The 10,406-nt window shown below is 39.0% G+C and overlaps 1 pseudogene; it reads left to right on the top strand.

Moving 5' to 3' along the window:
• The window catches only part of LOC102853176, a 30,196-nt pseudogene extending 21,460 nt beyond the window's left edge, over nt 1–8,736 (top strand).
• The last annotated feature ends 1,670 nt before the right edge of the window (nt 8,737–10,406 follow it).

Here is a 10,406-nt window from a genome sequence, read left to right as displayed (position 1 = left end):
AGTTCATAGAGTTTCCAAAGGTAAGCTATTTCGGCAGTGGATGCCACTCCTGCTCCCAAGCTTATTTTAATCTGGGAGCTCCACCAAACACTCTCCACCAAGGGTAACCATTATCACATTTGACACATCAGTGTCACAGTGTTTAGCATCACAGTAACCACGAGTTACCTCTGTAAAGCAAATGGACAGACCACTTAGAAGAATGTTTGCCCGAAAACAATTAAAACTAGGCCTTAGTGCCATAGATTTAAATCACCCACCTTTGGCTTGGCAGCATAACTTTCTATCCATTAGGCCAACAGAGCTCTCTCTGTGGCTCACAGCAATTCTATGAACAGCCGATCTAACCCTTGTCCTATCCTATACAGTCCTCACAATCTGAGAAATGCTCGAACCCATTGTTACCATCACTCTTTTAAAGGGGAAGGAAACATTTGCTTATATTGTTGTTGGGTGTCATTGAGTTGATTCTGACTTATAGTGCCCCCATGTGGCAGAATAGAATTGACCTATAGGGTTTGGGTGTTTTGGGTTTTGTTTTTGTGGAGTTTCCTATGCTGTGAACTTTAATGAAGTAGATTTCTAGAGCTTTCTTTTATGTAGCCGTTGGGTGGTTCACATTTTTGGGTTAGCAGTTAAACATGTTACCAGTCGTGTGGTCCTCCTTGTGTTACAAACATGGAGATAGAGTTTGACAGATATAAATACAGTTTATTTATTTATAAAATATGTTGTTGTTATCGTTATACGCTCTCCAGTAGACCAGGACCTGTAGACACCATACAAACAATGGCTTTGAACCCTAGGCTATCCTGCCAACCTCACCATCTCTGGAACAACTAACTCCATTGCCACAGTCACTGTGTCAATCCATTTCATGCAAGGTCACCCTCTCTTGCCCTGACTCTCCACCCTTCTGAGCATGATGTCCTTCTCTGAGAATCAGACCCTCTGACAACACGTCCAAAGTATGTGAGATGGAGCTTCAAAATCCTTGCCTCTAATGAACAAAGAAATTTCCTGTCTCTAGTACAGACCTATTAGTTCTCTTGGCAATCCATGATATGTTTAACACTCTTCTTCAGCACCACAACTCAAAGCCATCAATGATTCTTCTGTCATCCTTAGTCATCTCACAGCTCTCAGATGCATAGCAAATGAAAGACCATAGCCTGGATCAGGTGAAATTTAGTCTCTAGACTGATCCTTCACAGCAGATTTTCTCAATGTAACTAACTGGTCCTTTGATTCCGTGACTGCCAAAGCCAAGAATGATTGTGGATCTAAGCAAGATGAAATCTACAACCTCAATCCTTTCTCTCTTTGTAATGATACTGTCCATTGGCCCAGTTGTTGTTGTTAAGAGCCATTGAGTGACCCATATAACTCGTAGTGACCCTATGAACAAAAGATCTGCATCTATTCCTGTCCTGAGCCATTCTCATACTTCCTGACACACAAGAGCCCATTGCAGCAGGCACCTTGTCAATCCACCTGGTTGAGGGTCTTCCTCTACTTCACTGACCCTCCACCATCCCAACATTATCTCTCTCTCCAAGGAATAGCACCTCCTAGCAATATGTCCAAAGTATGTGAGGTGAAGCCTCATCATTCTTACCTTCAAAGAGAATCCTGGCTGCACTCTGTCCAAGGCATATCTATTAGTTCTCTTGCCTATTCATGGTATGGTCAGTGCTCTTCTCCAACATCACAACTCAAAGGCATCAATTCTTTTTCTGTCATCCTTATTCATTGTCCAGGTCTTGGATGCACAGCTAGTAATTGGAAAGACCATGGCCTGAATCAGGCACAACTTTGTCCTCAATCTGGCATCACTACTCCTCAATAATTTGGAAAGTTCCCTAACTGCAGATTTCCCCAGTGCAATGTGTTTCCTTATTTCCTGACCAAGGATGTGAATTGTGGATCCAAGCAAGATGAAGCTGTTGACAGTTTTAATCTCCTCTCCATCCATCATGACACTGCTTATTGGTCCAGTGGTAAGAATCTTTGCTTTCTTGATATTGAGACAATCCATACTGAGGGCTGCATTCCTTGATCTTCTGCAACAAGTGCTTCAAGTCCTCCTCACTTTCACCAAGTAAGATTATGTTATCTGCATAATGCTGGTTATTGAGGAGTCTCCCTCCAATCCTGATGCCATATTCCTCTTCATAATTTCCAACTTCTCAGATAATTAGATCAGCATATAGTTTAAACAGGTATGGAGATAGAATACATCCCTGACACAATCCCTTCACAATTCCAAACCATGCAGCGCTCCTGTGCTTTGTTCACACAATGGCCTCCTACTCCAGGTATAAGTTCCATGTGAGCACAATCAAGTTACATTCTTTTCAATGTCAGCCACAACTTGTCATATCCACACAATCAAATACTTTTGCATAGTCAATAATGCACAAAGAGCCATGCTTCTGGTATTTCTTAATTCCAGCCAGGAATCCATCGGATATCAGCAATGATATCCCTAGTGCCACAGCCTCTTCTAAATCCTGCTTAAACTTCAAGAAATTCCCTATCAATGGACTGTCCTAGCTGTTTTTAATGACCTTCAGTTGTATTTTACCTGCATGTATGGAATGATATTGTTTGATAATTTCTACATTCAGTTGGATCACCCTTCTTGGGAATAGGAACAAATATGGACCTCTTCCAATCCATTAGTCAGAAAGCCATTCTCCAAATTTCCTGGCATACACTGGTGAGTGCATCCAAGGCTACATCTGTTAGTTGAAACAAGTCAATTGATATCACATTGATTCCTGGGGCCTTATTTTTTTTTCTCAATACTTTCAATGCAGCTTCCACTTCCTCTTTCATTACCATTGGCTCCTGATCATATGGTACTTACTGAAATTTTTTCAGTGTCAATCAATTCTTTGTGGTACAGTGACCCTGTGTATTTTCTCCATCTTCTTTTGATGCTTTCTGGGTCATTCAATATATTGTCCATAGCATCTTTCAGCATTGCTACATGAGGCTTAAATTTGTTTTTTAGTTCTTTCAGCTTGAGAAATGCAGAGCAAGTTGTTCCCTTTTTAGTCTCCAAGTTCAACTCTCTGCACATTCTCTTATAATACTTTGCTTTGTCCTCACGAGCTGCCGTAGTAGTGAGTTGGGTTTTTTTCCCCTTGATGTTGAGATGCAATCCATATTAAAGTCTTCAATTTTAACCTTCTGCAGTCCTCCTTAATGTCAATGACTAAAGTTATGCCATCTACATAATGCAGGTTGTTGATCAGTCTTTCCCCAATCCACATTTTTCTTCTTAAAGTCCAGCCTACTTTGATATCTTTTCTGCATATAGATTGAAAAGGTAAGGAGAAAGATACATTCTTGTTGCAGTTTTTTTCTTAATTTTGAACCTTGAAGTGTGTCCTTGCTCTGTTTGGATAACAGCTTTCTGGTCTAGGTATAAGTTTTGCATGAGTGAAATCAGGTTCCTGGCATTCCTATTTTTTTTTCAACATTAGTCACAATTTGTTGTGTTCCACACACTTAAATGTCTTTGCATAGGCTGAAATAATAGGACTTTGAAAACCCAATGAACAATAGAGTACACTTAGACCCTTAATCTATTAGATATAGCATCAGGAGCTACCTTCATACTGGAACATATAAAAAATGAGGACTAGCTGAAAATAGTCACTAAAAATTGGAATGTGGACTATCTGAAGTACAAATGTAGGAAAATGAGAGATAGTTAAAGAAAATGAACACATAAATATAGACATACTTGGAACTGGTGAGCTGAAAAGGATTGGCATGAGCTACTTTGAATCAGACAATCTACTATATTGGTAATGAAAACATGAGGGTTAAATGGGGTTGCATTCATATAATAAGTATGCATAGCAAGAGAATCTTACCCAAAGAATACAAAAAATCGTTAAAAAGACAGAGGAGGAAAAAAACATTAATATGGATGTCAGACAAGATTCTGAATATTGCACAAGAGCACTATGAAGCCAAAGCAAAGGAACCAGAAAGTTAAGGAACTGAACAGATTATTTCAAAGGGCAGGTCAAGAAGACAAAGCAAAGTATTATGAAGAAATGTGCAAAGAGCTGAGGTGAAAACCAAAATTGCCCAACTCACTTGGTATTTCTTAAGCTGAGGAAACTGAAGAACAAATTCAAGCCATGAGTTGCAACACTTAAGGATGCTATGAGCAGAATATTGAATGATCCAGGAAGCATCAAAAGAAAATAGAAAGTCTTGACAGTCATATAGAATATAGAATTGGCTGAAACAGAAAAACTTCATGAAACAACATATGATCAAAATGCATAGGTGATAAAGGAGGAAGTTCAAGCTGCTTTGAAAAAAATAGGCAGAAAACAGGGCTCCAGGTATTGATGTCACACCAATTGACATATTGCAACAAATGTGCTCACAAGGTTGGGCCAAAAAATCTGGAGGACAAATACCTGGTCAACTAACTGGAAGAGATCCATATTTATTTCCGTTCCAAAAAAGGGTGACCTGATAGAGTGTAGAAATCATCAAACAATATCAATAATATTACATGCAAGCAAAATCCTCCTTAGATTATCCAAAAATGACTGGAAGAGTACATTGATAGAAAAATACAAGCTGGATTTGGAAGAGGTCGTGGCACCTAGAGACATTATCACCAATGTCGGATGGATCTTGACGGAAAGCAAAGAATAGCAGAGAAATGTCTATCTGTGTTTCACTGACAATGGAAAAGCATTTGACTGTGTGGATCACAATAAATTGTGGTGAGCTTTGAGAAGAATGGGAATCTCAGAATATTAGATTGTGCTCATATGAAACCTATATTTTTATCAGGAAGCAATACTCAGAATACACTGTACAGTTCAAAATCAGGAAATGAGTGTTTAAGCCATGTGTCCTCTTTCCACACCTTTTCAATCTATATGTGGAACAGATCATTCAGGAGGCTATACTTTATGAGGAAGAATATGTCATCAGCATTGAAGGAAGATTCATCAATAACCTTCATTATAAAGATGCCACAACCTTGTTTGCTAAAATTGAGGAGGACCTGTAACCTTTGTTATAGGTCAAGAACTGTAGTGTTCTAGCTTCTCTTTAGGGAAAATATGGGCAATCTTCTCTTGTGTGCTTTATAGCCTCTAAAAACATGCTGGAAGGTCAGCTCTAGGTCTATTCCAATTGAGTGATAATGAATAAGTGAGTAAGAGAATGTTCTGCAGGATTCAAGCTTTCTTGATGAAACAGGCTGCTAAATGGAAGGTTGAAAATTCAAGTCTATAAATTAGTACCTCAGGTAACTTCTGACAATGCTGGATGGGGTAGATGAGAGTGGAAGGGGGTGCTTCTGGAGCAGGGAAATTAGTGGGACAAGACACATGCACCAAGGGATGGAGGACACCAACACTGAATCTGTTATTTCTATATTATTCTAAAGCTGAGCGTCCAAACTAGGACAGACTAGGAAGAAGGATTGGCCACTCACTTCAGAAAGACTATGTCTTCAAAAACCCTATGTACAAAAAAGCATTTAGAGTAGACTAGCAGATATAGCACCTGAGGCTGAACCGTCAAATTAGAAAACACAAAGGAGAAAGAACAGTTTTATCAGACACTAATAATTGGAACATTGAATATGAGAAGCATGAATGTAGGGAAAGAAGGAACTGTTAAGAGAGAAATGGAACGCGTGAGTATTGACGTACTAGATGTTGGCGAAATGAGATAGATTGGCATGAGACATTTTAAATCAGACAATCATGTGATCTACTACACCAGACATGAAAATGTGAGAAATGGTGGGGTTGCTTCCATAATTAAAAAGATAATTTCTAGATGCATCTTGAAATACAATGTTGTGAGTGACAGCATAATATCAATATGCATACAAGGAAGTCCAGTGAATACTACTATCATTCAAATACATGTACCAACAACCAGAGCTGAAGGAGAAGAAATAGATTATTTCTACCAACTTTTGCAGTCAGAAATCCAGTGAACATGCACTCAGGATGCACAAATAATAATGGGCTGTTATGAGTGATATAAGTCTGCTGTGAAAATACGTAAGTTACATGTTATGAGAAATATTTCTGTTGTGAAAATATACAAGTCTGCTGTGAAAATATATGTCTGCTGTGAGAAATATATAAGTTGGCTGTGAAAATATAAAAGTATGCTGTGAAAATATATTTAAGTGTACTGAAACGGTTTGATGTAAATATGCCGAAACATACCCCTACTTGCCTTTAGTCCCCCAACTGCCTGAACATGTGTAAGCCTGTGATAAGAAAATGTAACTTGTTGTTGAATATGATTGGTTAAACCCATATTGTTATTCAACATGTCCCAGAATGCCCCACTCGCCTCAACATAATGTAACCCACTAAGCCCAAAGTATATAAAGCCCTAGGAGCCCAGTAGATGATGCTGCTTCAAGTAGCAGAAGAGAAAAGATGTAAAATGATCCAAAGGCTCTTTTCAGACCTGAAGATCCTGCCCACACCATGAGAGACCAAGGAGACCCTGACCACACCAGGGGCAATGAGTGACCAAGGAGACAAATTAGGCTCCCAGGGATGAGTGTTCTCCACTATGCTTGCTATGAATTAATATGAATCAATAAATTGTAACTGATTGTTTTGTATTATATTTGCAAGTGATTAATTAAGGCTAAAGGCTCATGACAGGGGTGACTGGAAGGCAGAAGTTGGGAATGAAAGATCATTCGTCAGAAAATATAGACTTGATGACAGAAATGAGGCTGGGGATAGATAGAATGATATTTATACATCCAATGATTTATTAATAAGAAATATTTTTATAAGAAACATAAATTGTGACTATATACATGGATTTCACCTGATAACCTACACAAGAATAAGATTGATTATATCTGTAGAATCATTCGAGAAACTAAATATGAGCTGTAAGAACTAGACCAAGTGCTGCGTATGGAACAGACCATCAACTACTTACATACAAATTCAAGATGAAGCTAAAGAAATGTAAATCAAATTCATAAGAGCAGAAATTTGACTTTGAGCCCATCCCACCTGATTTTAAAAGACATCTCAGGAACAGGTGTAAGGCCTTGAACATAAATGAACGAAGACCAGATGAGCTTTGGGAGGATATCAAGAATATCATCCACGAAGAATGTAAAAAGGCCGTTTATTACAAACACAGAAGAAAAGACTGAGTTGGGAAGAGATTCTGAATGTTGCACAAGAGTGTTAAGAAGTCAAAGCAAAGGGAAGATATCAGGAAGTTAAAGAGCAGAAGATTTCAAAGAGCAGTTGAGGAAAACAAAGCAAAGTATTATAATGAAATGGGCAAAGAGCTGGAGTCAGAAAATCAAAAGGGCAAAATTCACTTGAAACAGTACTGCAGATACTCAATAATTTTGAACAGAAGATGTAAAGCATATGTTGATTGGACTTTGAGGAATTGCCTTTGCACTGAACACAATGACTACTACACCATGCTGTTTGACTGGATGTACCAAACCTATCTTCTGCTTCTACAGAAGGCTGTTGAGCAGTGGTATGGAGAGCCAGCATGTACAACTACCATCTTAAAACTTATGACAGAATTGATGCAAAACAGATCTCAGTACTTAAATTTTGATGTATCCTCTCCTAACGGAATTCTTTTCTTCAGAGAAGCTAGTAAAATGATTTGCACTTATGGTAATCAGATCCTATACTTTGGGAAGCTATCAAAAGATCAGATTTATCCATTGAAACTCAAAAACATTTCCATCTGGTATTCTAATCTCAAATCTGCCTTGTGTGGAAATTATGTCAGCTTTGGCGTCTTCAGGTTGTATGGGAACTACCATTTTGACAATATGCTGCAGGCCTTTGTCAAAAGGCTGCATAGTGGAGTGGACTTGGCGGGGGAGAGATTGTATAACAATAAAAGGATTTTTCTTTTACTTTTCAAAGAGAAGAACGAACTGGAAGTGAGAGGTGAGCAGGGAGAAAAGTGTAACAATGAATGAATGGAAATTCAAAATCTCTGTAAATTTTCATTAAAATGAGTAATAATAATAATAAAATTTTAAAAAATACTGCTTTCAGTGTCCCACTGTGACTGGCTCCAGTACCAGAAACTGTGCCAGTCTTATTTTTCACTTCTAGAATGTCTCACCCAGGACCACATGAGCTTCATCACCAACTTAAAACCTCCTGTCCTCCTGTATGTTCTCACAACTATTTCAGAAGGACTCACTACTCTTGTTACACTTGTCTCCTCCAGCATACAAGTTTAGACTACATCCTCACCTACCTCTTCAAGCACGTACCAAAAGAGGGCCAGAAGCTGCTTCAAAGCAGAGAGGCTGCAGGGGCCAGCCAGAAATTTTTACACTTTATGCAATAAAACCCAGATATCCTATAACAGATAACGTCTGTTTTCATGAACACCATGGTCTTTGAAGACTGTTGGAACCAGTGGCCCATATCCAGGACTCTCCTGGAACTCATCCTGCTCAATGAGAAGTATTTCAGTGAACTGCTGGCGAGTCTGATAAACAGCCAGCCTCACATCAAGTGGGACACCCTGGCCCAGTGCTTCAGAAACCTGATGGCAGGAGTGGAAGAGAGCCTGTCTGTCAAGAACAGAGACAGGTTTACTTAGAACCTGTCAGTCTTCAGAAAAGAAGTGGCAGAGGCACTGGGTTGTGACAGCTGCTCTGACCCAGCAGGCAGCCTGGACATGATGAGCTGACCCTCTGCTCTGCCACCACGCCACACAGCCAGGCTCCCAAGACAGTGGTGGTGATGAGTCCAGGGAAGTCTTTTTCCAGAACAACCACAATAGACAGGTTTGGAAGCAAGAGTGGCATCCACTTCCTAAATAACATGCCTCTGTTAAACTCTTATGAACTTTGATAAAAGTCAATGGTTGTAGAGGGGCTTCAGGCCTTTTGTTCATGGAGACAGTGTGAGTTGTGCTCAACTTGAAGGCAATCAACAATAACAACATATAAATATATTTTATTTGTATATTTATTTATTTATTCATGTATACATTTATATATATTAATATTTAGTTGAAATTGTTGGTGCTAAATCAATGGCAAAGGAATGAAGTTCTGATAAGACAAAATTGTTATTGCACTCGACAAATATTATCTTCCACCTTTGTGTCCTCACTGTTTTGCTTTTTTTCAAGCTCTAAGTATTTCCACATATATTTTGTGGTGAAGACTGCAATTTAGTGATAACAGTGATCAGAATATTGGAAAGCTGTAGCCTGAGTAGCAGCAAGAAAACAACACGTTTCAAAATCGCTTAAGGAGTCGCAGTTTGCTAATCACATGTAAATGTAGTGGAAATATATGGAGCATAAATGCAAATAAACAAAAAGGAAGTCAAGTTGCCTACTATTTTCTCCAACTGTTTTTCAGAGATAGAAATTAGTTTAAACTCCATAATTGCCCTGAACGTCACTCAGTCTACTATCCATCCTTCTATGCTCCAGTTATCGATTGAAGGTGGATGGTGTGGAAAACTTTGTACCTCAGAATATAAACCTCACAAAAAGTTCCCATAAGGAATAAAAAAAGGAAGAAAACAACTATCGTAATATAAATAGAATTGGGTTTTTCCATTTACAATATAATCACATTCTAGGAATTCCTTCATTTTTCTATTTATATTTGTATACAATTACTTTGAGAGTAGCAACATCATTCTCTTGAATCTGTTATATTAAACCCAACATTTTTACCTAGGTATTGTTGTAATTGTTGCTATGTGTTGTCAAGTCTCCTGTGACTCATAATGATGCCATGTACAACAGCTACAAACCCTGCTCAAGCCTACGCCAACGTTATTGTCTCTGACACACTTACCCCCATTACTCCAGTCACTGAGTCAATCCATCTCAGTGAGGTTCTTCCTTCTTGTGCTGCCCCTTTAGCCTCTAGAGCATAATGTCCCTTTCCAAGGACTGGTCCCTCCTTGCAACATGTCCAAAGTATGTCAGATGAAACTTCAGCACCCTTGCCTCCATGGAGAGCCTGTTTCCACCCTCTCCAGAATGAACCTATTTGTTCTCTTGGCAATTCATGGTATAGTAAATACTCGTTCCTAGGACTACAGCTCAGAGGCAGCAATTCTTCTATCATCCCTGGACATTGTCCACCTTTCTGATGCATAGCATGTAACTGTGAAGACCAAACCCTCAGTCTCCAGATTGGCATTGCTGCTCTTCAGTATTCTGGACATGTACCTGACAGCAGATTTTCCCAACGCAATTTGTCTTTTGATTCCCTGGCTGCTGGAACCAAGAGTGTTGATTGTGGAGTGAAGCAAACTACAGTTTTGAACAATCTCAGTCTCATCACCATCTATCATGAGGCTGCCAATCGGCTTGTTGTTGTTGTTGTTGTT

This window comes from Elephantulus edwardii, unplaced genomic scaffold (assembly GCF_000299155.1).
Source record: "Elephantulus edwardii isolate Elephantulus edwardi_28Jun2011 unplaced genomic scaffold, EleEdw1.0 scaffold00335, whole genome shotgun sequence".
Taxonomy (NCBI): Eukaryota; Metazoa; Chordata; class Mammalia; order Macroscelidea; family Macroscelididae; genus Elephantulus; species Elephantulus edwardii.
Note: the sequence above shows the minus strand (reverse complement) of the source record. Positions and strands in the feature narration are given on the sequence as shown.